The sequence below is a fragment of the Falco punctatus genome (assembly GCF_963210335.1).
Source record: "Falco punctatus genome assembly, chromosome: 2".
NCBI classification, from domain to species: Eukaryota; Metazoa; Chordata; class Aves; order Falconiformes; family Falconidae; genus Falco; species Falco punctatus.
This window is the reverse complement of record NC_137581.1, coordinates 23547559-23572461: the sequence shown is the minus strand read 5'-3', so window position 1 is coordinate 23572461 and position 24903 is coordinate 23547559. Positions and strand designations below refer to the sequence as shown.

The following is a 24903-nucleotide window of genomic DNA, read 5'->3' as shown; positions in this document are numbered from 1 at the left end:
AGGAATTATGTGAATGCTAGAAAAATACAAATGCCAGACTGCAATCCTATTTACTTCCAACAGGAAAAGTAACTGAGCCCACATTTATTTACCTGTAGGAGTTCATTAAAACAAATATGAGTAGAACAAATATACCAATGAAAAACTGTGCAATTAAAAAATTGTGTCATTCCTTCAAAACCTCATTGTTAAAAATAAATTATAATATATTTTTTAAAAAAATCATGAAATATCAGGAGACCCACAATAAAAATTAGTAGGGCTGCAATGAATATCATTGAAATCTGCTAGAAAAACAAGGTGAGGAAGACTGTTTCAAACTTGGCCTTTATGGCATGCACAAACCATAGCAAGCTCTCCCATGAACACGGACTAGATGAAAATGTGCAATTTTGGGAAGACCCAAATCCCCAGGCCTGGGAGCACACTCCCACTACATCCCAACCGCAGTGGAGGAACACACCTCCATGCTGCCCTGTCCCCATCTTTCTCATCTGATAGCAAAACCCAGATGCAAAGCCAGCAAAGGACCCCAGTGGATCCCAAAGTCCTAGAACTGGATGAGGAAGGGTCACCCTCCATCCCACGCCATGTGCCCAACTGAGCAGCCTCAGGCACAGTAAGCAGAGAACAGGGGTACACAGAGAGAGAGTCTGCGGAGCCCTACAGACTGCAGTGCTGGATTTTGAACAGCTGAAGTGCTACCAACATGCAGACCAGCTAACAGTAAGGGTGCTCATGTTTTAGTGTTAATAACTCACTTGTGGAGACTACAGATCTGCATGAGATACAGCATGGCCTCAAAAATGCACACCCTAGCACATACCGCTCAATTTATGCATTCTCCAGAACTATCATGTATTTTCACATAGGGCTTTGAACTTCTGTCAGCAAGATCAATAGTGCTGCCTTTTATGTATCAGAACTCATCAGCTCCATGGTTACTACTTCAGCATATACACAAGATTAGCAGGCTATAAAGAGATCAGGTTCATCTCGATGTGTTAAGACACCAGAAAAATCAAACAGGCGGGTCTTTGACTCCAAACTACTTCAGAGGTTGAAGGGGAAACTGAACAAGTTACCTGCCATAACATCATCTGAGCAGTATTAATATTTACTCTAACGCATTAAAACATCCACCTTGTTTCTTAACAGTCTTAATGCCAAACACAAACACAGCCTGCAACAGAACTAACACTATCACTGGTAGCAGTCACCTAGCAGAGAGCTGGAAGGTCTTCTGACTTTCTAGAGTGTCCTTGTCAAGTTACTCATCAGCTAGAGATTTTTCCTTAAATGACGTTAAATTGGGATTTGTACTTACCAAAGTATGTAGGCTTCGAAGGGGCAGGATACTGCTTTGGTAGGCACTTGTTACTCCAGCCTACCCCTCAGCTCTCTGGCTGCCAGAGCCTCTTCACGAAGTAGTGGTTACTAGCTCTCCATCTGAAGAGAAGCTTTAGGATTGGAGAAAAGGAGGTTTACTTCCAACTAGAAAATCTGACATCGATTTGCAGCCAGCCTCTACCTTGCACTAGGACTGTAAGTGGAATAATTCAAGTGTCAGCTCCCACTGAGAAATCATTTTCACTCCTAAAAAAACATTTTCTCCTCAATATGCTTAACCTTATTAAAAGTGTAATTCCCACTCCAGTCTTCCAGAGACACACACCCTAGCTGTACTAGACAAAGAACAGACTGTCATTTCATTAAGGTAAGTCTTTTTTAAACAGCCTGGCAGTACCCCAGTGTGGTCTGGGGGACCATTCACACCAGGAACCCCCCTCAGCAGCAGCATGGACAGGACCAAAGCAAGGCTGGCTCCCACATCCCCACCAACAGTTTCCCACCACTAGCCCAGCAATTGTTAGCACCCAACATGCCTTCTTGCTGACCCTGTATGCCCACTGCACATAGCCTCAGTTTCACACTATAAAAAGTACTCCGGTGCTCCCATATTTTGCAAGCGTTGAATGCTAAAAATGCACAGAGTAATAATTCCATGTTGCGCAGGCACTGCATGGGGCCCAGCAGGGACCCTGAGCTGGGTAGTACAGAACAACCCTTGGCAAGAGCAGGGTGCACCAAGCAGTGCAAGCAACTCACTCCCTGCCACATTCCCGGCTCTTGTTCAGCACTGTAAACACAGTCTGATGAGCCTATCGGCATTTGCAGGTGGCAACATAATTCTGAGACTTCACAAGATTTTGGTTCAGAATCCCTTGGGAGTCCATAGACATGAGGGTAGAAGAACAGAGCTATTTAAAGCGAAACAGAGTAAATGCACCATTGCAGCTTATATTGGACAAGAGAAAACAGAACATAGGTAAGGCACGGAGGCATCAGTGTGAATGCCACCTATTTCTCCTTGCCACATTTCGTTCACAATTCCATTAAAACCAGAAAGTCATTTTTGCTGTTAGCAAGAATTCAGAAATTCTTCTCAAAAACTAATGAGACTCTCAAATACATTTCTCTGTGGCTCAACAGGTGCTCATAAGAAATTCAGAATGGTCACCTTCTAGATAATTAAGAGTCGAGAATCAACAGAAAATTAGTGTTTCATTTTTACAGTAGCTGCCTTTGGACTCCTTTGGGGCTGCATATGGCCCCAGTTGAGAGTTTCTGCTCAAACGTGTAATTTTGTCTGGTACACACCCAATCTCAGAAGACCTGAAGTATTGTGAATGTTCTAGTATCTATACGTGTGCAACAGACATTGTATGGATGCTGCCCTGGAGTACGTATCTACTTTTCTGTGTTATTTTTTTTTTCCTCTGAGACAGTAAGTTATATAAGCACAGTTTTGATGAGGCAGGCAGGCAGCTAGAAAGAACAAACCTCAATTGCTTTCTTTTTAAAATATGTACTTGTAAATTAAGCAGCATTTCAAGATTAGGCATCTGTCCAATTCTTTTTATCATTTAGTGTATTATGCTAATGAGGGTGCTGTTTCTTTAATTATAATTTGAGGGGGAAAAATTGCATTCAGTCCCTTGATCTTCCTTAAAACCATCCTCATGCTTGATTCCCCCATAGGCTTTTAATCACACTGCTTCAGTGTGAAACTCTGCATTTGAGAAGAAGTCTTCTCAAAACTGGTTCACCGAGAAAGTTTAAATTGTTTTCTCACAGAGCTATATCCTCTACCACTTGCCAGCTTAGGAGGAAGGGCTATAAGACTCAAACTATTAACTAGCTTATGCACTGCAGCCTAATGGCAAAAAATATGCCTTGTATTGCATTAGGTAACAGACACTAAATGCCAGGACTTGTTAATCTAGAGGTAGAGAGACAACTGAAATCAGCTCCAAAATAATAATGTCCTGTGACAGGTTATAGTGGAATTCAATAAATCCTATTCAAAAAGCACTTATAATACACGTATCAGCTGCTAACTTCATTATGCAAAGTTACCCATATGTGACGTTCATGGGCATTTGTTATTAGTCAAATGGCTCTATCCATTTAGTTTCAGCGTGGCTTTCTGGTTGTCCTGACGAAGGTTCTTGTAACAGCAGCCCTGGCTGAGCGGGAGCCCCAGCCCCACTGGATGTAAAAACACACCCCCGTGCTGGTACCTCTCCTGCACCTCCGAGCGCATCCCACAGCATCCCCACAGCCTTGGGCTGCCTGCGCAGGCACGGCAAAGCCCAAGGTCACAGCCCTGTGCCACCATCCATCCACCCACCCTGGCAACAGCCCCATGGAGGGTGCGGGACTTGCTGTGGCACCTCCCTCACCTCTCCCTGGGGTGAGGATGGGAGGCTGCCCTGCCCCCAAGCCTAACCCACCTCACCACACACTTAACTGTGGTGCCAAACAAGGGCCACCATCAATGCGTGTACTCCCCTTTGGAGACGCAAACACAGTTGTATAAGCTTGTCTTCTCTTCTGAAGGGAGGAAAAGCCCACCTTCTGAAAAGCACTGGCCTCAGCCTCCAAGGCAGGCTCAGGACCCCCATGACATTCAGAGGAGAGGTTACTGGCATTTCTTGGTTTGAGCAGCAGCCACTTTGAACAAGGCTTTTTGGTATTTGTTTCACTGCAGCCCTGAAACTGTTGATGCTTACAAAGTTAAGTGTCTCATGCAAGCTGAGCTGCACACATGTGGCTGATAGGGATGCTGGGAACAAGTGTACTCCCCATGGCCACTACAGAAAGAAGGAAGATTTTTCTTCTGTTTTAGCAGGCACTACAATAGCGGAACAAAGTGTGTATTTCAGTTACGGTATATCCATGTAGACCTTAACTGCAGTATGTATTGCACGCTGTGCTTTCATCCTACAGCGAAACTGAGAGAAATACTGGATTACCTTAAAGCTAAGACCCAAATTGTGCTACCATCTTGAAGCAAAGTATTTACAAACAAATATTCTGACATCCCGTTTATCTGTTTTGCCATAAAATTGGCTTATAAATGATTAATTATGAAAAATAAGCACAGCAGGCTTTCATGCACTTTTACTTTGAAATCAAGGTCACACTTTGTTTTGAAATTCAGAAAAACAGTATGAATAATATAATTAACATATCAGAAGATTCTTTGCAAGTAACTTTATTTAAGCAGGCTAAAACAGGAGCTTATGAAGTTGTTGCTATCCTGTCATTGCAAACAAATCATTTCTTAGTCTTGTTTATATTCTTCATTTTATTTGATTAATACCTTGTACTGAAAGGATGCCTGGAGTAGCATCCCCTATACTAAGCCACACAATGCTGAATTAAAACAGTGTTCTTGTCCCAAAGCATTTACAAGCCGATTCCTGCTCTGTGGACTCAATTCCAGATGGGATGCTGCTTCTTGGAAACAATTCAATAATGATGTGGTTATAGATGTAACCACAGTATTGTACAGATATTACAATGGTTACAGATGTAACCAGTAACTTAAGAGTCATAGAATAATAGAGTCATTTAGGTTGGAAAAGACTTTGAAGATCATCAAGTCCAATGGCAGTGCTGGGTTTGCCAAGTCCACTGCTAAACCATGTCCCTAAGCACCAAGACTTTTGAATACCTCCAGGGATGATGATTCCACCAACTCCCTGGGCAGCCTGTTCCAATGCTTCACCACCCTTTCAGTGAAGAAATTTTTCCTAATATCCAATCTAAACCTGCCCTGGCAAAACTTGAGGCTGTTTCCTCTTGTCCTATTGCTTGTTATCTGGGAGAAGAGACCAACCCCACCTGCCTACCCCCTCCCTTCAGGCAGCTGCAGAGAGCGATAAGGTCTCCCCTCAGCCTCCTCCTCTCCAGGCTGAACACCCCCAGCTCCCCCAGCTGCTCCTCACAGGACTTGTGCCCCAGCCCCTTCCCCAGCCCCGCTGCCCTTCCCTGGACACGCTCCAGCCCCTCGACGTCCCTCCTGCAGAGAGGGGCCCAACACTGAACACAGTATCTGACATGCAGCCTTACCATTGACAAGTAAGGCTTCCATAACATCTGAATACATCCAGTAAATCATTCTGCAGGTTCTCTACCCAAGATGCTTAGCTGCCAAAATGCTTTGTGCCAAGCACAGTGTAATACTGAAAGAAGTGGGTCTCAGGCACTTGGATGTAACCACTTCATGCGAACCATCCTCTGCCTGTACAGCTCCTTACAAACCCTCACCAAGGCTAGATGTGCAGTCAGTCCTGGTGACAGAGCAAGCCCACCTGTTGACAAGTCACTTGCTTCAAATAGTGAGAAGCTGATTTCTAGGTGCATGCTGGTTTTGCTAACAAAAATTTACCCGGTTATCTCAGTAACAGCCATTTCTTAAGGTTAAACTTCTAAGACTTTCACACAGCATGAGAGAAGAAAAAGTGCATCAGCTTTTGACCTCAGCTACTGTCCTTTCCTTCTGTCTCTGCTGCTTTCCAGAGCCAACTGCAGCATGAACTCCATCTCATGATGTTTACCTTGTCTGCACAGCAGTGCAGCGACCACAGGCTTGCAAAAGGCCACATGGCCTGGGAGCTGCCAACTGGAGCGGTCTGACCAAAAAACAAGAGCCTCTCCATGTCAACATGAATTGTCAAAAAAAACTTGTGATACATGTATTGCAGAGCTAGAAATAGAAAGCAATGCTTTCACCATACTGCTGATATTTGAATAACTTCTTTTTGAAAAAGGGCAAACAATTTGTTCCCCTGAAAGCTTGCTTATGATGGCAAGGACTGGGCTCAATTTCAATAGAAAATACAATTGCCTTTTTCAAAAGGAAGCTCAATTCTATTAAAGGTTAAGAAGGTAACAGACAAAAAACACATAATAAAAATCAAGACTAAAAAGCACTGCACTTATTTAAGAGAAACAGGGTAGGCAGAAGATAAAGCCACGGACACTGCACGTGCAAAGAGAAAAGCAGAATGGGAAATGACAAGCTGAGACAGAGGGTGAGGTCTACTAGAGATCCATCAAATGGTTCAAGGGAATGGAATGAAGCAATCAAGCACATATTCTTGAATTTATGAAAAATATTGTCGCATTGAGCTTTATTCTAGCAGAGAACCTGTTCTGGAAGAACCACTTTACTAGTAAGACTTCAGAAAGTCTGCAAGCTCTAGACATGGCTTAATACAAAAGAGTAGCAACAGTAACTCTAGCTGATGCTATCTTGGACTCCTATTGGATACAGGTGAACCATTTAATTAGAAAATTATGATTCACTACAGGCAAAGGCTCCAATTCCTTTAACAACTGGAAAATAATATGTAATCTTAACCAATATCTTATTTACTTGTTCAGATATTTTAGGACAATTTCTCAAACCTAAAAACAAATCATGTGCAAAACTGAGCAGGAGGAAATATCCACACACAAAAATATAAAAAGGACCTGCTAAAGAATGCTTTATTACATGCTAAAAAAAAAAATAAAAAAAAATAATTGCTGTGCTACAGCCATGAAAGGAAGCTTTTTTGGTGGAAGAATCCTGGCTAAGGAGAGTGACAGCAGCAGCAAAGAAACCTGTAAAACAAACCCACAGCACATAACAGATGGGGGGGGAAAAGACACTGATAGCAATGAATACAAATCAACATTGTAGAAACACAAGCAAGTGACGAGGAAAAAAAAAAACATTCAAAAAGCTATGGTGAGGTTATGACAATACGAGCTTCTCCCTAAATGGAACAAGAAGAGCGAATGCCAAGCAATGACTTCAATAACTGGTCAGTTCAGACAAAAATTATCAAACAATTCAGAAATAGACAAACTTATTTGACAACTACTTCTACTCTACATTCAGAAAGATGCAAGATGCTATATTCACATCTTAAAGTGATAATGACATACCTCCAATGCCACCAGTAACTGGAGAGCGCTTTAAATAGCCTCTCAGTTAAAACCCTGCTTTCAAGAGTATAAGGCAGATGAACCAGCAACTTTTGATTCAGAGACTGCTTTTAACAAAAGGAACACTAGAAGTTCCCGGTGACTGGGAAGAGTTAATACCAAGGCAGTATTTTAAAGGGTTAAGTGGGATAACCTAAGCAGCTATGGAACGGTTAGACTGACATCATAAGCAACACCAGGGAAAGGTTATCATGGGACACAATCAATAAGGCATTGAAAGACAGTAGCACAATTAACATCAATCAACACAGCTGTATGGAAAATAGGCCTGATCATGTAAATCTGATCATTTGTATGAAGTTACATCATTATTTGATAATGGTAGTGTGCTGACAGGCTGTATTTCTAGTCCTAATTTCACACTGTGTAGCGATTTAAAGTCATGCTATACATAAAATCCTGAATTAAAAGATTAACCATACTACATCAACACTGCTCACAGTAAATGAATTTTGAAGTGGCTAACTAAATGGAGAACCAGCATTCAGATAACAGATTCCTTGTCAGTCCAGCAGGAAAAAAATGGAGGTACAACATTTGGAAGTTTGAAAAAAGCTACAGACTGCCTCAAAAGGCAAGGCTCATTATTTACTGAAACAATTTGCCTGCAACATGATAGATTGATTGCTGCTGGTACCCTTTAAAACACCATCTTGGTCTCTTTCAGGAAGATATGCTAAATAAAGAAAAAATAAAGGACTGCTAGCGATATATCCTGCATTTCTCTGACCTGCACTGAGCAGGCAGTAAGAATAGATATTCATGTGGTCCCCTCTGGTCTTTAAATTTATAAGCTTAGGAAACAATGACCTAGACATTATTAATCCCTCTGCAATTTAACACAGTAAGTGAATCACGCTTAATCCATCTGATACAGTACAAAGTGTCTTCAGTATTTCTATGGGATTTCAACTGTAATCCAGTGTTAAATTACTGGATGACTTAAAATATTATCAAGTCTCTTCCCTGAATTTCTGATTTTTAGCTGAAAGCAGCAGAAGTCTATCCCTCTTTGAAGCATCTCACTAGCTGTTTGCATAAATACAGAGCCATGGTATCAAACTCTTGACCCATAACTTCCCATGTAGTCCACTTTGACCTGTTCCTTAGGAAATGTTTTTTGAAGTGATGCCATCAGAACAGTATTTCTGTGGTGTGTCAGAAAGCCTCCCATCAGCTACAGCTGTGACTAACATGCTAACTTCACGCAAATCTCTCAAGCAGGGTTACGCTCTCATATACCCATCACCTTCCCACACAGTGCTCTAAGATCAGCAGAAGAGAGGTGAAAGTCCCATTACCTCTGCCAAATACATGTTATTTAGTCCTGTCTATTTGAAACAAAACACAGGGGTTTGAAAACGCCATTCTTGCAGATAACCCTGGAATGGGCCAGGAAACTATTCTCTCAGGTTCGCAGCAAGTGCTCAAATTGCAAAATAGCCTCCTACATTTCTTGCTGTATTTGACATGTACTTCTGGTGCAATTTTCCCTTTCAGAAGCTGAACATCTCTAACACTCACCACAGAGAAAATGAATTTCAAAAATTTCCAGAGCTCTTTTCCAGCTGATGGCCTTTGGTTTCCAATCCTTCTAGCCACTAGGAATCAAAACCTTCAAGCTGCTTCTCACAGGCCTTACCGTGAAGTCCAGTGACATGCCAGCCCAAAAAGGAAGAGGATGTGTTAACAGGTATTGACTACTTGTTTCACTAACAATGAAATAACATACCTTATAGAAGGGAATGCTTTAATGTGACCTTTTGGAGAAAGCTATAAGAAATTACTTAGGATATTGATTTAGTTCTTTCCATAACCATCATCCAAGCACTACAGAGTCCTCAACCAAACTGGGAAATCCACAGGCATATTAAGAATATTAAGAAAATTAAGAATACTAGGAAGGATTCATCTGCATTTCTCACTGCTACCTGTGCTCTTCCAGCTCTGCAGCCAAGTTCCAAATCCAGGATCCAGCCTTCGACCTTGATCAGTGAATGGCAGTGGGAGAGCTGTACACAGGAACATTCGAGAGGGTCCAAACAGCAAACCTCCCGCCCCCCCCCCCGCAGCAGCCACACACCTTTAGCCTCACTGGCTGAGTTACAAGACTTACAGCCCCAGTAACAGGAGGGCAGAAAACAGTTTAACTGCTTTTAGATCAGAAGTCATTTGTATATGGGAAATACATAAAAGGCATTTTCGTACATCCTTCACACCACCCAGGACTGTGTCCTGCCAATGCTGTCCTCAAACAGAAGATGTGCATTGCCCTCCCTTCTTTCCTGTGGGGCAAGAGAATGCCGGAGCATCACATGCCACTTGTAAACCCATAAACACAGGATTTCCCTCATTTAGTGTTTAGCTGCCCGACTGCTGCAGGATTATAACCAGGAGGCACGTGCCACCCAGAAGACAGGAACACACCAGTTCAATCACCCATTTCACAGCCAAAACCACATCATCTATGACTGAATGTGACTGTTGTCAGAGAAACAGCTTTTGACTTGGGTAAATGATAGGAGATTCCTTCCCAAGCTCCTGTGACCACTCAGTTCCTATCACACAGCACTGTCCCCAGAGGCATCTGCATGTATGAAGAGTCCCTTGAAAGCCAGGGATCATGCCATGATGATGCCTGCTTCACCCTTCTGAGCCCCACCAGTCTCTATTGGCCACACAGCCTGGGTTGGAAAGGGAAACAGACACGGTGTATAGGATTTCCTACACTGAGGATTGGGATTGTGGTAATATCTTTGCCAGTGACCAGAGTTTGCTTTCTCTTTGCTCTCACCTGCTTTCTGCTCTCAGTCTGATTACCACAGAAACACCACCCTCTGGGTGCCTCCTCATCATGTATAGTGTTGCATGCTACAGCCATGGCCCAGGCTTTGCTGGGGTCCTGACCCCCTCCCAGTGCTGGCTGCTCTTGCCAGACCTTTCTGACTCCAGGTCAGACCAGGCCTAAGTCCCCCTAAAGGAAAGAGCAATGACTACACCATGTTGCCATCAGAACTTCTCCAGCCAGGCTGTGTTTTGTTACTTGAGGGCCAGATCATACCTGGCCCCAGGAGATGCCTGCGCTAGGCTATGTGGACAGTTTTTCTTGTTCCTCCCCACGGTCAGCCAGCAGGACACAGCAGGCTGGCACGCGCTACTGATGCGCAGGGAAAATCAACCGTGAGCCTGCTGGAAAACTGGGGGCAGTGTAAGACCACAAAAGAAGATTTTGACCATCATCACCTGGTCATCACAGAAAAAGCAACCTCAGAACTCTGGTTCTATTTCGCCCATCTGAGGTTACCCCTTGCTAGGCAAAAGCCAGGCATGCACCCAGCCAGCCTGCTTGGGGGTTTGCTGGGAGGAGGCAGCCTGTGGCCCCTCTCACTCCCTCCAAGGTTTGGCAGTACCCCATACAGTCAGCCTCCCTCTGGAACCTACACTGTCCCATCTCCATCTTATTGAGTCATTTGAGGCTTTGGGACCACTGTCAGCCTGCTACTGGTGGGCAAAGAGCCAATGCCCCTAGCCAGGTAGAAAATACTGCCCCACAACCTGCCAGCATTGCTGTCTTTTTTTTCCCCCCAGGTGAAAAAAATCATTGCTGACCTCCCAGAGGCTTCAGCATGCGTTGTTAGTGCTCATGACTGAACGCAACCTCATGCCACTACAACACAGATTTACCAGGATCCATGTCACAGTCATTTCCCAGCCAACAAAGTTATGCCTTCCCAAGCATGAAAGACTACCTTCAAATATTGTCATCTCAAAAAGTAACCAGATTTAGCTTAGAGATGTAGTACATTGGATTAGATATTCATACTTTCTATGTATACTATACCTACCAGACAGAAATAAAAGATATTAGAAAAGCAAAGGTCTATTTTTGTTTGATAATTTCCCCCAGTAAAAGTCTCATGGTCTGCTTTGAAGTCATCTTTATCTCCATTGTTTATACAATTGTTAGAGGGAGTTTTCATTCAATAGACTAGCACTAATATAAAAATCAAAGACGTCTTGCAAAAGAGTTCTTTGGTGGCAAAGACATTCAAAAGATCAAATCAGACATTAATAATACAGAAGACAAGCTAAGCTTACCCCAAATGCTAGAAAAACAAATTTTACTTCCATTGGTGATAGTTCGCCCTAGAAGGCAGTCCCAGGATGGAAATCTTAAAAAAAAAAACAAATAAGAGACTCATTAGAATTAGAGTAGGTAACAACAGCATACACCATCAGATCTTTTGTAAACACACTGCTCAAGATTAAACATCCTGCTCTTCTGATTATGATCCTGTCCAAATTTTCTGGCATTAGCTCACAGATAGCTCACAGGTCCTTGTTAGGAGTGAGTGAAATAAAGCAACGCACCTACTCTCAAAAGGGGAAGAGGATACAAAAAGTTTGTGAAACAAACTCCACATTTTCTGTTCCCCTTCCTCTGGAGTATCTTTAAAGCAAGTCAATGCTCTCAAGTCAAATTTAGGTACACAAGCTAAAGGGGAAGCACAGATTACACTCAGTCAGGTTTTAAGGCATTTTACAGAGATCATTGTTTTTAAGAGATGCTGTGCTATTTGACGCCTTGTCCCTATGCCACATTTTGATGTGATACAGGTGATGTATTGCTATTCAGGGAGATTTAGCTGAATTTGCTTGTGATTGCAATCACAAGAAAAAAAAAAACAACATTGTGAATCAGAGAATGTGGGTTATATCAAAAGGCTACAGGTCAAGCCAGAGAGAGAAAGCAAGCTAGCCCTGAGATTTGGTAAGAGGTCATAAGATGTTGTTTTACCAGTGGTAAAAGGGACCAAAGTCATATTGCTGCAAATCAAACATGAAACTAGAAGAGCATCTCACAAGTAAAGCTGACCAGATCATAAGATGACAAAAAAGGTAGAAAAGGTTTTGGGCTTTGGTTGTTTTGGTGGGGTTTCTTCCACATTATGTCAATGATGCATATTTATTTGTATTACAACAGGAAAGAGACAGGAGATATTAGAACGAAGAGTTAAGAGGTATGAGTATAAGGAAGACCAAGAGGAGGGATGTGGCTGTGGGACAAGCCGAGCAGGTGGAGATCAGAACAGACTTGAGAATATGACAGAGGAAAAGGCAGAGAAAGAATAGGGAAACACAGCTGAGGGAAAAGGAGGAGGTCATACAACACTTTTTTCCTTGTGGTAAATATCAAGTGGAAAAAAGTTAGATAAAAAGCTCAGAACATATTAGAACATAGAAGATATAGATGGGATTTTAGTAAGAGATTTAATCAAGTAGTCTTTTTTTAAATGTTTTATTCACATGCAACTGATGCTCACCGTTTATGATAAATTTCACAAAATGCGGTAAAAATCCCAAATCCAAAGTAACATGCAGCAAAACATGCACTAATTACAATGAAATTTATTTTAATAATAAATTCCAGGAACATTCTATTTCACCACCACCTTCCGTTTGCCAGCAAGGCAGGTTGCTTCTTTCCAAATAACTCAGTTAAATTAAGTTGTGTGTTCAGCCTCATTAGCCACCATCTCCATTCCCCTGTGGTTTTAATTAGATAGGTTTCTGTGCACAGCTGCCTCAGTCCTTTCCCCACTCCCCCCCGAAACAATCCCACAATGTTGCTTTTTTATGTTATCATTCTTCAAATGCTCCTAATTATGCTGGAGGCAGCCAGGGTGATTGGGGCAGAGCAGTGCTCTCCCGTAGAGAAGGCAAGGCAGGAGCTGCAGCCAGCAGCCCTTGGGCAGGGCTAAGATGCTCTTCCACACCATTTTACCCACTGTAATCAGGACAACCCACGAGTATGATGGGCTCAAGTGCAGGGTCAGACCCTCCGCACCGACACCAAGTCCCAAGCACATGGCGCTGACTCTTCCCAGCAGCCTCCTTCCTGCTCCACGAGCATCCATGCTGGTCCACCACTTTCGTGAAACCACAGGGCAGGAACAGGGCCCCAGCACCCCACACCAAAGCTGGGGACACAGGAGACCCCTGAGTCCAGGGTGTCGATACCTAGCTGCAGCTCCTCCCCCAAAGCACCCACCCTGGCAAGCCCAGTGCATCCCCCTGGATGCTAGGCCAAGGCACTGTCCCACAAGACAGAAGAAAGGCTCAGGAGGACCGGCTCCAAAGGTCTGTCCTGGCCTTCAGTCCAGTTTTTAAACAAGCACAGGAGGAACCAGATCATGAGATTACCTGTTTCCAGCTGGAAATGGGGGTAAAGGCTGATTTTTCAGGAAAATAAAGGAAGTGGGGGAGGATCAGCTCTGCCCATAAGGAGCAAGATGGGACTTTTTAAAGGCAGGACTTCCACTTCAGGCTCTAATTGCACTTTATTAGCAGAAACAGACTGCAAATCCAGCAAGAACGGCTGGCAGAAAACCCTCGCAGCAAAGGGCCTCTGCTGCCCAGCTACCCTGCAGCGCCTGAGGAGAGCCTGGGGAGCTCAGCACCATCCTGGGCTATTCCTGGCTGCCCAGGGTCAGCAGCGATGCAACAGGGATTAGAGCAACTTGGATTTGTTATGTAAGCGACATCCTGCTTGTAGCTTCTCTCAAATCCCAGACACTGCTATTACGCAATAGGAACAATCAAACAGGGCAGCTTTTCTGCTATTTGGGTTTTTTAAAAGTGCTGAGCAGCTAAAAACGAACATAGCGGGTCTGTCAGACTCTGTTACATTTTCCACTCTAATCAGTTTAACCTTAAAGCTGCTGCAGCTTATAGAGAGTGACTCAGCTCTCACTTCACTCGAGGCCTCACAGTACACGAAGGTGAAAAAAAGCAACCTGTCCACCTCCCTACTGGATCCTGGGTGGAAAGCAAAGGATCTTTTATCTTTATACATATATATATAAACTTGTACCTTATGAACCAAGCCTAGGGGCTTCCATTTCTTCAGCATCAGTAACTCACTGGCTTTATTGACATTAGAGGATTCCTTACATGAGTAAAGGCTGTGGAGCTAGCCCTGAACTTTGCTGCACAGGTTGGATGGTAGCTGCGAGCCACTCTGACACCTGAGCTTTCATCAATAAAAAAAAAAAATGCAAGCTCATTTAACAGTCTCCAGAGTCCTTTGTTTTCTTGAATTATTACTATAAATAATTCGATGGTAATGCATGCAATTTTACGTTACACATCTATGTACATGTGCTATTCAAGAAAATATGCATATTAACAAGATCCATTGTTTCCATAAGCCACTTTACTCATATTTGGGTCATGCTCCAGCAATATCAAGGATCAGTAGATGCAGATGTTTCAGGAAATTCTGGTTGGTAATTTAATCAAGCTGTTGTCATCAAGATTAGGACTTTGGCCAGTTTAATTTTGGTTTAGAAACTTATTTCTTTCCAGCTTACAAACTATGTTCAAAGAAAGTTTTCCATTCATTTCAAATGGTCTTTTAAAGTTTTACAAGATCTGAAAGAGGAGACAAAAATCACTCTTTTCAGGTAGAACCGATTTGCTACCTGTTCTCCTAGCCTTTCAACCTTTTAATGCATTGAAGAAACAGCCCAATTTTAGTGCCTATGCTGAATACTTGTTTTGATCCTCATAGCATTAAACCCCAAACAACATATCCAGATTGTGACCATGATATAGCAAACCTGTTCTAAGCACTTGCTCCTGATCTCTGTAACATTTCTAGTCTTGTATGTGCAGCCATTTGATTTCACCAAGGCTGATATAGATTGTTTCCAGAGATTATTTTACTGTTTTTTCCCCCATTTCAAAGCCTCCAACAATAGCTAAGTAACTTTCTATCAAAACAGTGGTCTGGTAGAGCAGAAGGAATGCATTCATCCTGAGAGCACAACTCTGCTGAGCGCACTCAAGTGCAGTTTACTTCTGAATGTCTTATTTGTGCCCAGTATCCTGCCAGCTTTCCCTGTGCATAGCACATGATTCCTCCTGGTATTCTGACATGAAAAAATTGCATCAAGATTGGAAATGCTTAATACAAAGCTTTTTTTTCTCCCATCACAATCTAATTCTTGTTCAGTAACACTAACGTACCCTGTCATGCAGAAATACACTACTTGGGAGTCATCCAGTCCCTCTGACTTTTTCTAGGAGTATAAACTTGAATTATTATGAGGACCGCCTTGGACTGAAAAAACACTCAGGTGGCTTGAAGGGGTTACTTCACATGTCCCATGCAAAACTTGGCAGAGACAACACATGTCAGAGGGCGAAAGCACTATTGGAGCATCTCTGCTCTTCAAGCCATCCCTGCCTGCCAGACTGGCTCTTTGGCAGCCTTAGCATTCTGCCATAACTTAGAGCGCCCTGTGGGGGTAATAAACACAGAAGTCAACTCATTTAGTTTAAGCTATCAAATAGTTAAAATTCAAAAAGTAAAACTTGGAGAAACTAATTAGCCCAGCATGTGTTTAAGATGCTTGTTTTCTTTTCAACTATGATTTCAAAGGGAAGTCATTCTCCTGTAAGTGTTTGGTGATTATGCCCATGAAGTGAAATTCACAGCTGTGCAAAGAAGAACAAGTTATGCTTTTCTTCCAGCTCTGCATCCCATGCAGTAGCTGTTTCAAAGTTTATCTCCAGGCAGAATAGCCCTTAGGCTCATGTAAGGAGAAGCAACCTGTATTACACCATCATTTAAATTAAGATTGCAGGCTGGAAGGGGAATTCAAGGAATTTTCTGCTGATGCTTTTGCTAGTTTTGAGGATTGGATGAAATCACTGATCTGCAAGTGATGTCACTAACAGCAAAACCCTGGGAACTGCTGCCACACCAGATGCTTCTGAGGATTAAATCACTTGCAGAGACTTTTGATGTGGATGCCTCTGCTGGAACGAAACGGACTTCTCCATCCACAGTCCCCAAATACCCTGCAAGACTGGGCCAGCATACCCCTCCCAGCTTTTGGAGAGGAAGCTAAGGCATATTCTTAAAGCAACTTTGCCGCAATTATACGGTAAGATAACTCCTTACCTTCCAGCTAGTGTGCCGCTAACACCACTTCCTGTGCAGCACTACACGCTGTGCCATGCTACGCCACAAAGGCGGCAATAACTTCTCCTTGAGCAGAAAACAGTTCCTGTCCTGAAACGTGAAGATTCACTGCCCCAGGAACTTTGAAACTGTTGGCCTGCCAGCTCTGTAGCCACTTAATTGAAAAAGAAAATAGAATTCCTTAAAGAAATTACTAAGGTGACTGCTTAAATAGTCTTTTAAACAGCCCTTTTATATTGAAGACCTATTTTTCAGGTGTTTTGAAAGTTTTACGGATATGCCTTTTGGCTGCAAAGCAGTAACCCGGTTCTATATCATAAAAGTAACATAGGACAGGGCTTTAATTAGTATAAATCACTTGGTTGTGAAGCTACTGCAATTTATAACAGCTCATCATTTCCCTTCTTGTTTCTCACCCTACAAACCCTAAGTAGGTCTTCCTCATGAAACCAATGACAGGACAGTGAGGTAGTTACAGCATCTGGCTGTACTCTGTAGATCTTTCCGGTGACCTTGGATGAAGTGTTGGACCTTATCATCTTCCCAGTTTCCCACTGGAAAATCCAGAATAGCAAGATACCATATAATGGCAATTGACAGAATAAACAAAACAAGTTTTCAGAGAGCGAAGCATCAAATGCATATCCAGCAACAGGAAGCGACAGTGTTCCCAGGCTCGTGAGGGTGCCATTTATATTAGGACAGTGCCAGAATAAGTTACACAAAAATCCATCAGAATTATTTTCCTGAACAAAGACTGTTTCAACAGGTTTGAGTGTGCAATAGCAAGCTCAGGTACAAGATAAACCATCATGCATCTAAGTTTTGCTACTCTTTACTACTTCCTTTCCACTTTCAGCTACTTATGCTTTAACAAAACTGACTGCACAGTGTTCAGTAGAAGTTGTATTTAAGCAAGGCCAGTATAATTATAAATAGCTTTTGATAAAATGCAATAGTTGCACAGGGAAAGCATGTGCTAAATCAGCTGTGCCTCAGTAGTCATTTTACCAAACGTCAGCATCCAGCCAGAGGTGGAGAAAAGATCCTCTCACACCGCTTGTTGCTAGCATTTCAGCAAATACCTTCATTGAGATGTCCATTATTATGCCTAGATCTTTTCTCCTCCAGAGCATTCAATCAAACACTAAACCAACCACTCTGCATGAGTCTCTACCGTATTGTGCTTCACATCATCTACCATTGTATGACTCCCTGGAGAGAGGATATTTCACAGGAGCCCAAAATTCTGGCTGCAATTCTCTGTCCTACGCTGATTTCTGGTGCTTCCTACATGAACTTAGGAAACAGAGACTACACACTGGAAGCTGAAATTTGTGTTTTTCCTAACTTACTATGAGGGAGGACTATTTCTCACTGGTTACTGCACTCCCTGCACAGCCTCTGATGTGCTGTTTGTGCTTTACAGATGTAGGAAACTACACTTCTGCAGTAGACGTGCTGCTAGCTCTCCTCTCTCCATTATCTTCCTAAATATCTAGTATTGCTCACTATACCATAAATGTATTTTGCATAGAAATACACACTTGAGAAAAAGGCCAGGAGTTTCAAGCTGCTTTCTTGTTTATTACAGTCACTATCACTAACCCAACAGACAACACCCCGGAAAACTTTACTATGGAAGAAGCTTTGCTGTAAAGAAATGAAAAACTACTTATCTGAAACAAACCTACACTAGGCATTTGTTAGATCAGTAGCCAAACACCTACCTCTGTCCTTAAAGAGATGAACGTAAGGAAATACATGGTACCATATCAAAGGCTATTTCAAATAAACCGCAGGGACACAGCCTTGCAAAGATTTTCTCAGACCCCACCCACCTCATCTCAGGTAGGGATTTCTAAACTCCCAGCACATGTTACAGACACCCCCCCCTTTTGTACCTTAAAATAGAACTTTATTCTGCAGAAATTAAGGTGATAAATAAAGTAGAATGAGAAGTTAATCCTCATTTGCATACATGCAGCTCACTGCTACCACTCTCCTGCAGCACAGGCTGTACTGCTCTCCACAGCAGATTGCAGAGGTAGGAGACAAGTAGCTGGGTATATTTAATTGCATTGGAAAAGGGCAGACCGGTAAAGAGTTTATGTAGCAGGAGATACAGAAAGGCCACATCCCTGCTGAAACTGGGGATAAGAAACAGTAAAGCCTACAAACGCTACACAGAATGCAGAGAGCATGAAACAATTCCTGTACAAAATCACACAAACCAAAACATGACATTTCTGCATCACATTATATCCAGCTCAACTGCTGCCAAGTGCCTCCTTAACGCAGTCATCCATTGCAAAGTTAACCTGTATGCAAGCACTTGACATTTAATTATTTTGCTACTGATGCCTTAATATCAGCAAACATTTCTAATGCCTGACCCACTGAGAAGTATTTGTTGGGGGTTTGATCGTTGCATTTTTTCATGCAATGATAAACGTCAAGGCTCCTGCTGGCTTGCTCTTTTCATGTTTAGAATGAGCAGGGATCGCTGGCTCCCTAACAGAGGTGCCTGTGGGGAGTAGGGGCTGGCGCAAAGGCACACAAGCCCCCTCTGCACGGCTCTTCCCTTCGGGAGGCAGCGGCAAGGGCCAGGGGGAAAGCAGCAGGAGCAAAGGCAGCAAGGGAGACTAAGGGAGGAGGAAGAAAAAGGTACCCAGACTCACCTAAACAGAGTTGGAAACTGCCGACCTAGATGAACAGCTCTTCAAGCAGAGACATTTTGAGTAGGGAGACCTGGAGCTGCTGCCCTATCTCCCATGGATTTATCTTTCCCTTCCTAGCAAAACACTACCCCACAATTCACATTAGCTGCTTGATCCTTCATCACACTTAAGAAAAATAATGAGATGCTGTTTCACCCACGGAAGGGTCAGAGAGCAGCTACAGTTTTAGCGCCCTCAGCCAGCGGGGTGCTGTGACCCGGCGCTCGCCCTGAACTCTCCGCTCGCCCGTGCTGACCGCTGGGACCCGACCCCCGCACATCTCCCCGGGACTCCCCCCCCCTCCGACTCCGCCACGCCATTAACACGCTGCGGGCACAAAGCCGGCAATCCCGACCCTAGCCCAGGTGCTGCACAGACAGAAATGCCCACTTGACCCAGGCGATTTACGAGCATCCTCAAAACTTCTGGCTCAAGCATTCGGTGATACGGATTATCCGTGTTAGTAGGCTGGGCTGGCGTCCCCACCCCAGCGCCCCAACGCACGCGTGCCTGCCGCGCAGGTAGCGCAGGGGCGCAGCCTGAAGATCTGCCGCGTCCCCGCCGCGCAGGATCCGCTCCCCACCCCGCAGAGCTTTTCCCGCATTCCGCCCCCCGGGCCGCAGCGCTCCGGGGGCGCAGCCGGGACGCCGGGACACACTCCAGCCCCGGAGAGGCGGCGCCGCGGCCGCCAAGTCGCGGGGGCGATGCGGGTCAGAGAGGGGGCACCCCAGCCCCGCCACCCCGCGGCGGCGAGCGGAGCCCGCGCTGCCCGCGCCGGGACGGGGATGCGCCGGGACGGGGATGCGCCGGGACGGGGATGCGCCGGGACGGGGATGCGCCGGGCTCACCTGCCTCCGCGCCGCCGCCGGTGCTGGTGCTGCCACCTCCTCCCGCCGGCAGGACGGAGCGGCGGGCGCGGGCCGTGTTTATATAGCGGCGGGGCGCAGCCGCCCAGCAGCGCCCGCCGCCCGCGCCCGCCGCCGCCGCCGCCCCGAGCCGCAGCGCCCCCTGCGGGACCGCGCCGCGCCCTGCGCCCCCCCGGGAGGGGCACCCCGCCCCCCGGCCGGCACCCGCAGCCTCGTAGAGGGACCTGCCGAGGGGCGTCGCGACAGAGCGGCGGTATCGATAGCACTGAGAGCTGTCGCGGCAGCGGCGGTGGGATGCGCCCGCCCCTGCCCGCTTTCCCAAGGAGTCGCCGCGTGCAGAGGGACGCCCCGCAAGCGCTTGGGTGGCCTATCCGGGACCGCCGAGATTGGAGAAGACCTTTAAGATCACCGAGGCCAACGGTGAACCCAGCACTGCCCTGGATGGGGGGTTTCTGGGAATATGGGTGCGGGGCAGCGCCTGCCGGGGAAGGCATAGCGGGGCCTCCAACGGCATCGGGCACAAACGGGACGCGTTCGTGCAAGGCTTTCTGCTCCTCGCCCGCCACCCTCCAGCTCGCCCTCGCCCCTAGTTCGTTTCTCTTTCGCTTTAAAATGCACAAGAAAATAAAGAAAGAAAGAGCGGACACACAAATCTGCTTGTCAGCAAAACTTGCGACCCAAAGGGTAATCTCCATTGCTTTTGCTATGCCGAAACTCTTGCCCAGAGGTTTTGCTCCCGTTAGGATACAGGCAGATACAGGCAGAGGTTTTTTATTGTATGTTCAAAGCCTTATCTACACGTACAGCCTGTGCCACAGCTATCTCTGTGCGGGTTGTTATATCCCCGATGAGCTAGCGCTCGTTGTTTCGATCAGCTGTTAAAATCAGCAGCAGGCACGAGATCAGATGGCAGTTTTATGATCTGTGTCTAATGCTGGGCAACTCAATTAATTTTTATGAAGTCCTCTGGGCAAGTGCATGAAGTTCTGTTCAGGAGGGGGTGGTGAAGGTGTTCCCAGTTCACAAGGCTGGCCAGATGCCACACAGCATCCTCCTGCCTGGGAACCCCCGCAACGATGCCTGGAGACACCCAGAGAAGAGCCAGGAGCTGAGGACTAATACACGAAGGCACGAGATGGCAAGAGCCTGGGAATCTGGGGACACCCAGGCAGAAATGCCCATGGTCTGCATCCCAGCTGCATCCCAGCCCTTTAGTGGTTTGGATCCAAGTATAGCATTGGGGAAAGACTTCCCTCACCCCGTGCCTGTCTGATCAGGCTGATGTTACAGCCTCAGACAGCAGGACAGTCACTGTCAGAGGATATATCCCTATTTCCCAGGCACGCGATAACTTCCTTATTTCTGCCTGTGCTCAAAGCACACTGTGCTTGCATCTGTCTGCAATCTGAAGTGCCAAGTACCATCCCTGTGGCACATTAAGTGAGTCTCTTATCCTTAAAGGACCTTCCTTTAAGGCTCGTCTTCCCTGCTGAAAAAAAGCTGTGTTCCCCACCCCCAGCCCCACCACAGCGGAATAAATGCTACGCTTGACTAACAAAGACAATGAAGATAAAGTATCTCAGCTGGTAAAGTCACTGCGAGCATCCATCTGGCTGGCACAAAGGACACTGACAAGCCAGGCACTGGCAGCTCTAGCTGGGGGGGGTGGGGGGGTTTACGGCATGAAACCCCCCCATCCAGCTCTGCCACAGCTCTCCAGCCCCCAGCGGGGTGGGCAGGACAGGAGAAGGGGCCGCACCTCTGTTCACAATTCAGAATATTATTTATGTTCAAACCCTGAGCTTACCTACCATTAAAATAAGGGGAGGGGATTCCGAGGAACCATGAACAAAACCATCCAGCACCTCAGCCATTAATTTCCAGAAAGCAGCAGTGCCATTTGTCTTGTCCAAAGGCATCACCATGAAACTGTTGGTGACGGGGGCTTACAGGCTTTCACTGCCCTCTTTTTACATTAGTACTTGAAAGGACCCATTGGCTGTATTACAACAGGGACAATAAATGAGAAAGCCCAAATTTACACAAAATATTAAACAGCCTGCCAAGACCTATTATATGAAAAAAAAAACCCAAATATATGCCAGCACTGAGTTTCTTCCCTCCATAGAACATTTTTACAAACAATTACCACTCCTAGCACTTGACTTCTGATCACGGAGCTATTGCACTTTAAAAGATAATTCACGCTATTATCACACCTAATTAAAAGCTACTTAGCTGCAGAATGTGGGCTTCACTTTATTTTTAGATCCTGTGCAGAAGTGAAATTATCTGCTGTAGTAATTCACATAAACTTGTTTTTCTTCAACGTTTGGAATAGAGATCTGTAGCCCATACAAACGTACAATAGAAGATTTCTTATGCGACTCCAGCAAACAGAAGGGCTAACAAAAAAATGTTGCTTATGTTGTAAAGCGTAAAGGAAAATTATGAGAAACGGAAGCAGTGGATGGCTTTTATAAATGTAGGCAGAGCAGTTTCAAGCACAGCTTGAAGCCAAAACCACTTTGTTGATGTGTTTTGGAACAAGCTGCTGCAGCTACAGGGAGGTGGCAGAATAGCCTCACACATAGACCTGGGAAGTTGAAGGCGGTGAGGAGCCCTGTGGCCCAGAGCAGGGACAGCCTACCTGTGAGCACAGGGCTGGGTACGGCCCTGATGGAACTGGGAACGGAGCAACCACATGCCTTGGGCATGGCTGGCCGAACGAGCCCCCCAGGTCTTCCCTCCCTGTCATAAGGGCATGGATGGTTGGCACAGCACAGGCACCTTTTGCTGTGCACCCAGGGTTTATCCCTTGCGTTTAAACAAGCACCAGGACATCGCAGTGGCTGTCTTTGCACTGATGGACATGGTGGGACCAGGGACCGAGCTGGATTGCTGATCAATCCACACTGCTTAATTGTTAGCGTGCCCCAGGTCAGAGCCTTGGCCAGTGCCACGTTGCCTGGCACAGCCGGACAGTGCCTGCACACAGCCTGGTGGGTGGCACACAGGAGGAACAGTTCCCAGCAGGCAGCAGAGATGGGACTGCGCTGCTTCCCATTTCTTTCACCCTACACAGTCTTCCAGCCCTGTCTCAGGAGGCTTTGCAGCCACAAACTTCCCTCCTGCCTCACCCCAATTCATGCAATACAAACCCTGCTTCATGCAATAACACACCATTCTTGTGGGATGCAGCACAGCTATTACATTAGTTCCAACAGCGTAAATTAAAATAAATACATAAATAAATAAATAAAAGAAATATCTACACATTAATACCAGTATCTTAGGGCCATAGGGGCACTAGATGAAAGACCAAGATCAGGCACTATGCAGCATGAATACAGCCAGTCTGTGTCGCTTGGCCTCAAGATCAGAGAGCAGCGCCTGGCTCTGTTTCCTTAGTGGTAGATACAAAGCAGGTGATGCCAGAAGGCTGCACAGGGCTTATTTCTCTGCAAAAATAAGCAAGAGGTGCAATTGGTGTTCAGTGTTGCAGATTATCTGGGAACCACAAAAGTCAGGGAGGAAAAAATAGCTCCCTCCCCCCCATGTTTAGATAAAGCTGCAACATCATATTAAGGCTATTAGCTCCGAAAGATTTTTTTAAAGGTTTTTGTACCAGGGAGGATGCAGCTGGGATCCGCGTGAGGGACGGTTCATGGAGCAGGTCCTGGGCAGCATTGCTGGGGGCACAGGCACCGCTGGGGACACACAGAAAGCTGAGGGCTGCCTGGCTGCCCCTGGCAAGTCAGCAGGCAGGTGACAGGCAGAGCCTGCTGCAGGCAGGGAGGAAGGCTCCAGGCTGCCTCTGGGCACAGACTTGCCGATGCACAGAGCTGACAGTGACCAGCACTGGCTGAGTTAAGGTGCTTAAGCTACTGTCTCCAAAGAGAAACCTTCCTTAGCCTTGCAAGTCTGGCCCACACACATTTTATCAGCAAAAGGATGGCAGATGAAAGTATGATTTTTTGCTGTTTTTGTTATGGTTGGGGTTTTTTTGTTTATTTAGATAGCTACTGTAGTCTGTCAGCTGTTTTATTAAAGCGTCATCTTAAACTTCACTTACACCAGCTAAAACTCAAGTGCTGACATAATTCCAGAATGAAGCTGTCTGATACTGACTTTGGAATCTTCTGTTCTTGAATAGCTGTAACAACATAAGCTCTTTTCTATTGCATCAACACAAGGGGTGACTGGGTCACTGAAACTGTTATCAGTGTAATTAAAGTGGGACAGCTTTTGTGTCTTGATAAACACCAAAGAGCTGACTTTGACTGTGACTGCTGCTTTTCTCACCAGGGGTGATACTGGCTTGTCACAACCCCCCAGATAAACCGGTGCTGTAAAGATGTAGTGGAGTTCTATATAAATTACAGCTAAACCAATTTATTCTCTCATCTGTGAATGCTGGCTGGCTAATTTAATGAGAAATAAAAGGCTGTAGCCAAGGCAAATCTATCATGTAAAGCAAACAGTCTTGCCAGAAAAATATCAACTTAATCTATGAAGTCAATTGCTTTCAATCAAATTATGAGGACTATCTTGTATACTCGAATTATCAGTGACTGAAAATCCTGCAAAAACATATTGCATTAGACACGCTAACAGCAATCACCTGCTCATTTTTGAGCAGAGTACAACCAAGTGGTGAGGATGACTTCAAATACTCTTTTTAAATGGCTTGGATTATTTAAAGCCATAAATTCAAAATCTTCTGGGATCACAATAGTAGTGTCTCTGAGCTGTGTTACTGCTTGATAACAGCAGTGAAACACTGCAGACAGATGATAAAGCAGTTTGATGTGAGCTCTTGTGAATAACACCATGGAAGAAATCTGCCCCATGAGGCCTGAGGAATCCCAGCCATGAAGAAGAATAATTGCGGTCAGATAAAAATGGCAGCTTGTGCGGTGCATCAACTTCCTATCTGCGTAAATATAATTGAGCACTTACGCTTGGACAAAGCGGA

The 24903-nt window shown here is 45.1% G+C and overlaps 1 protein-coding gene across 1 annotated transcript in view; it reads right to left on the bottom strand.

Moving 5' to 3' along the window:
• The window catches only part of MTUS2 (microtubule associated scaffold protein 2), a 323407-nt gene extending 299931 nt beyond the window's left edge, over nt 1-23476 (bottom strand). The window contains exons 1-2 of the mRNA XM_080376378.1: nt 19857-23476; nt 1328-19824 (exon numbers count right to left, since the gene is read on the bottom strand). The gene's annotated coding sequence lies outside the window, so the exon portion shown is untranslated. The remainder of the gene's footprint in view (nt 1-1327; nt 19825-19856) is intronic.
• Nucleotides 23477-24903: the final 1427 nt, after the last annotated feature.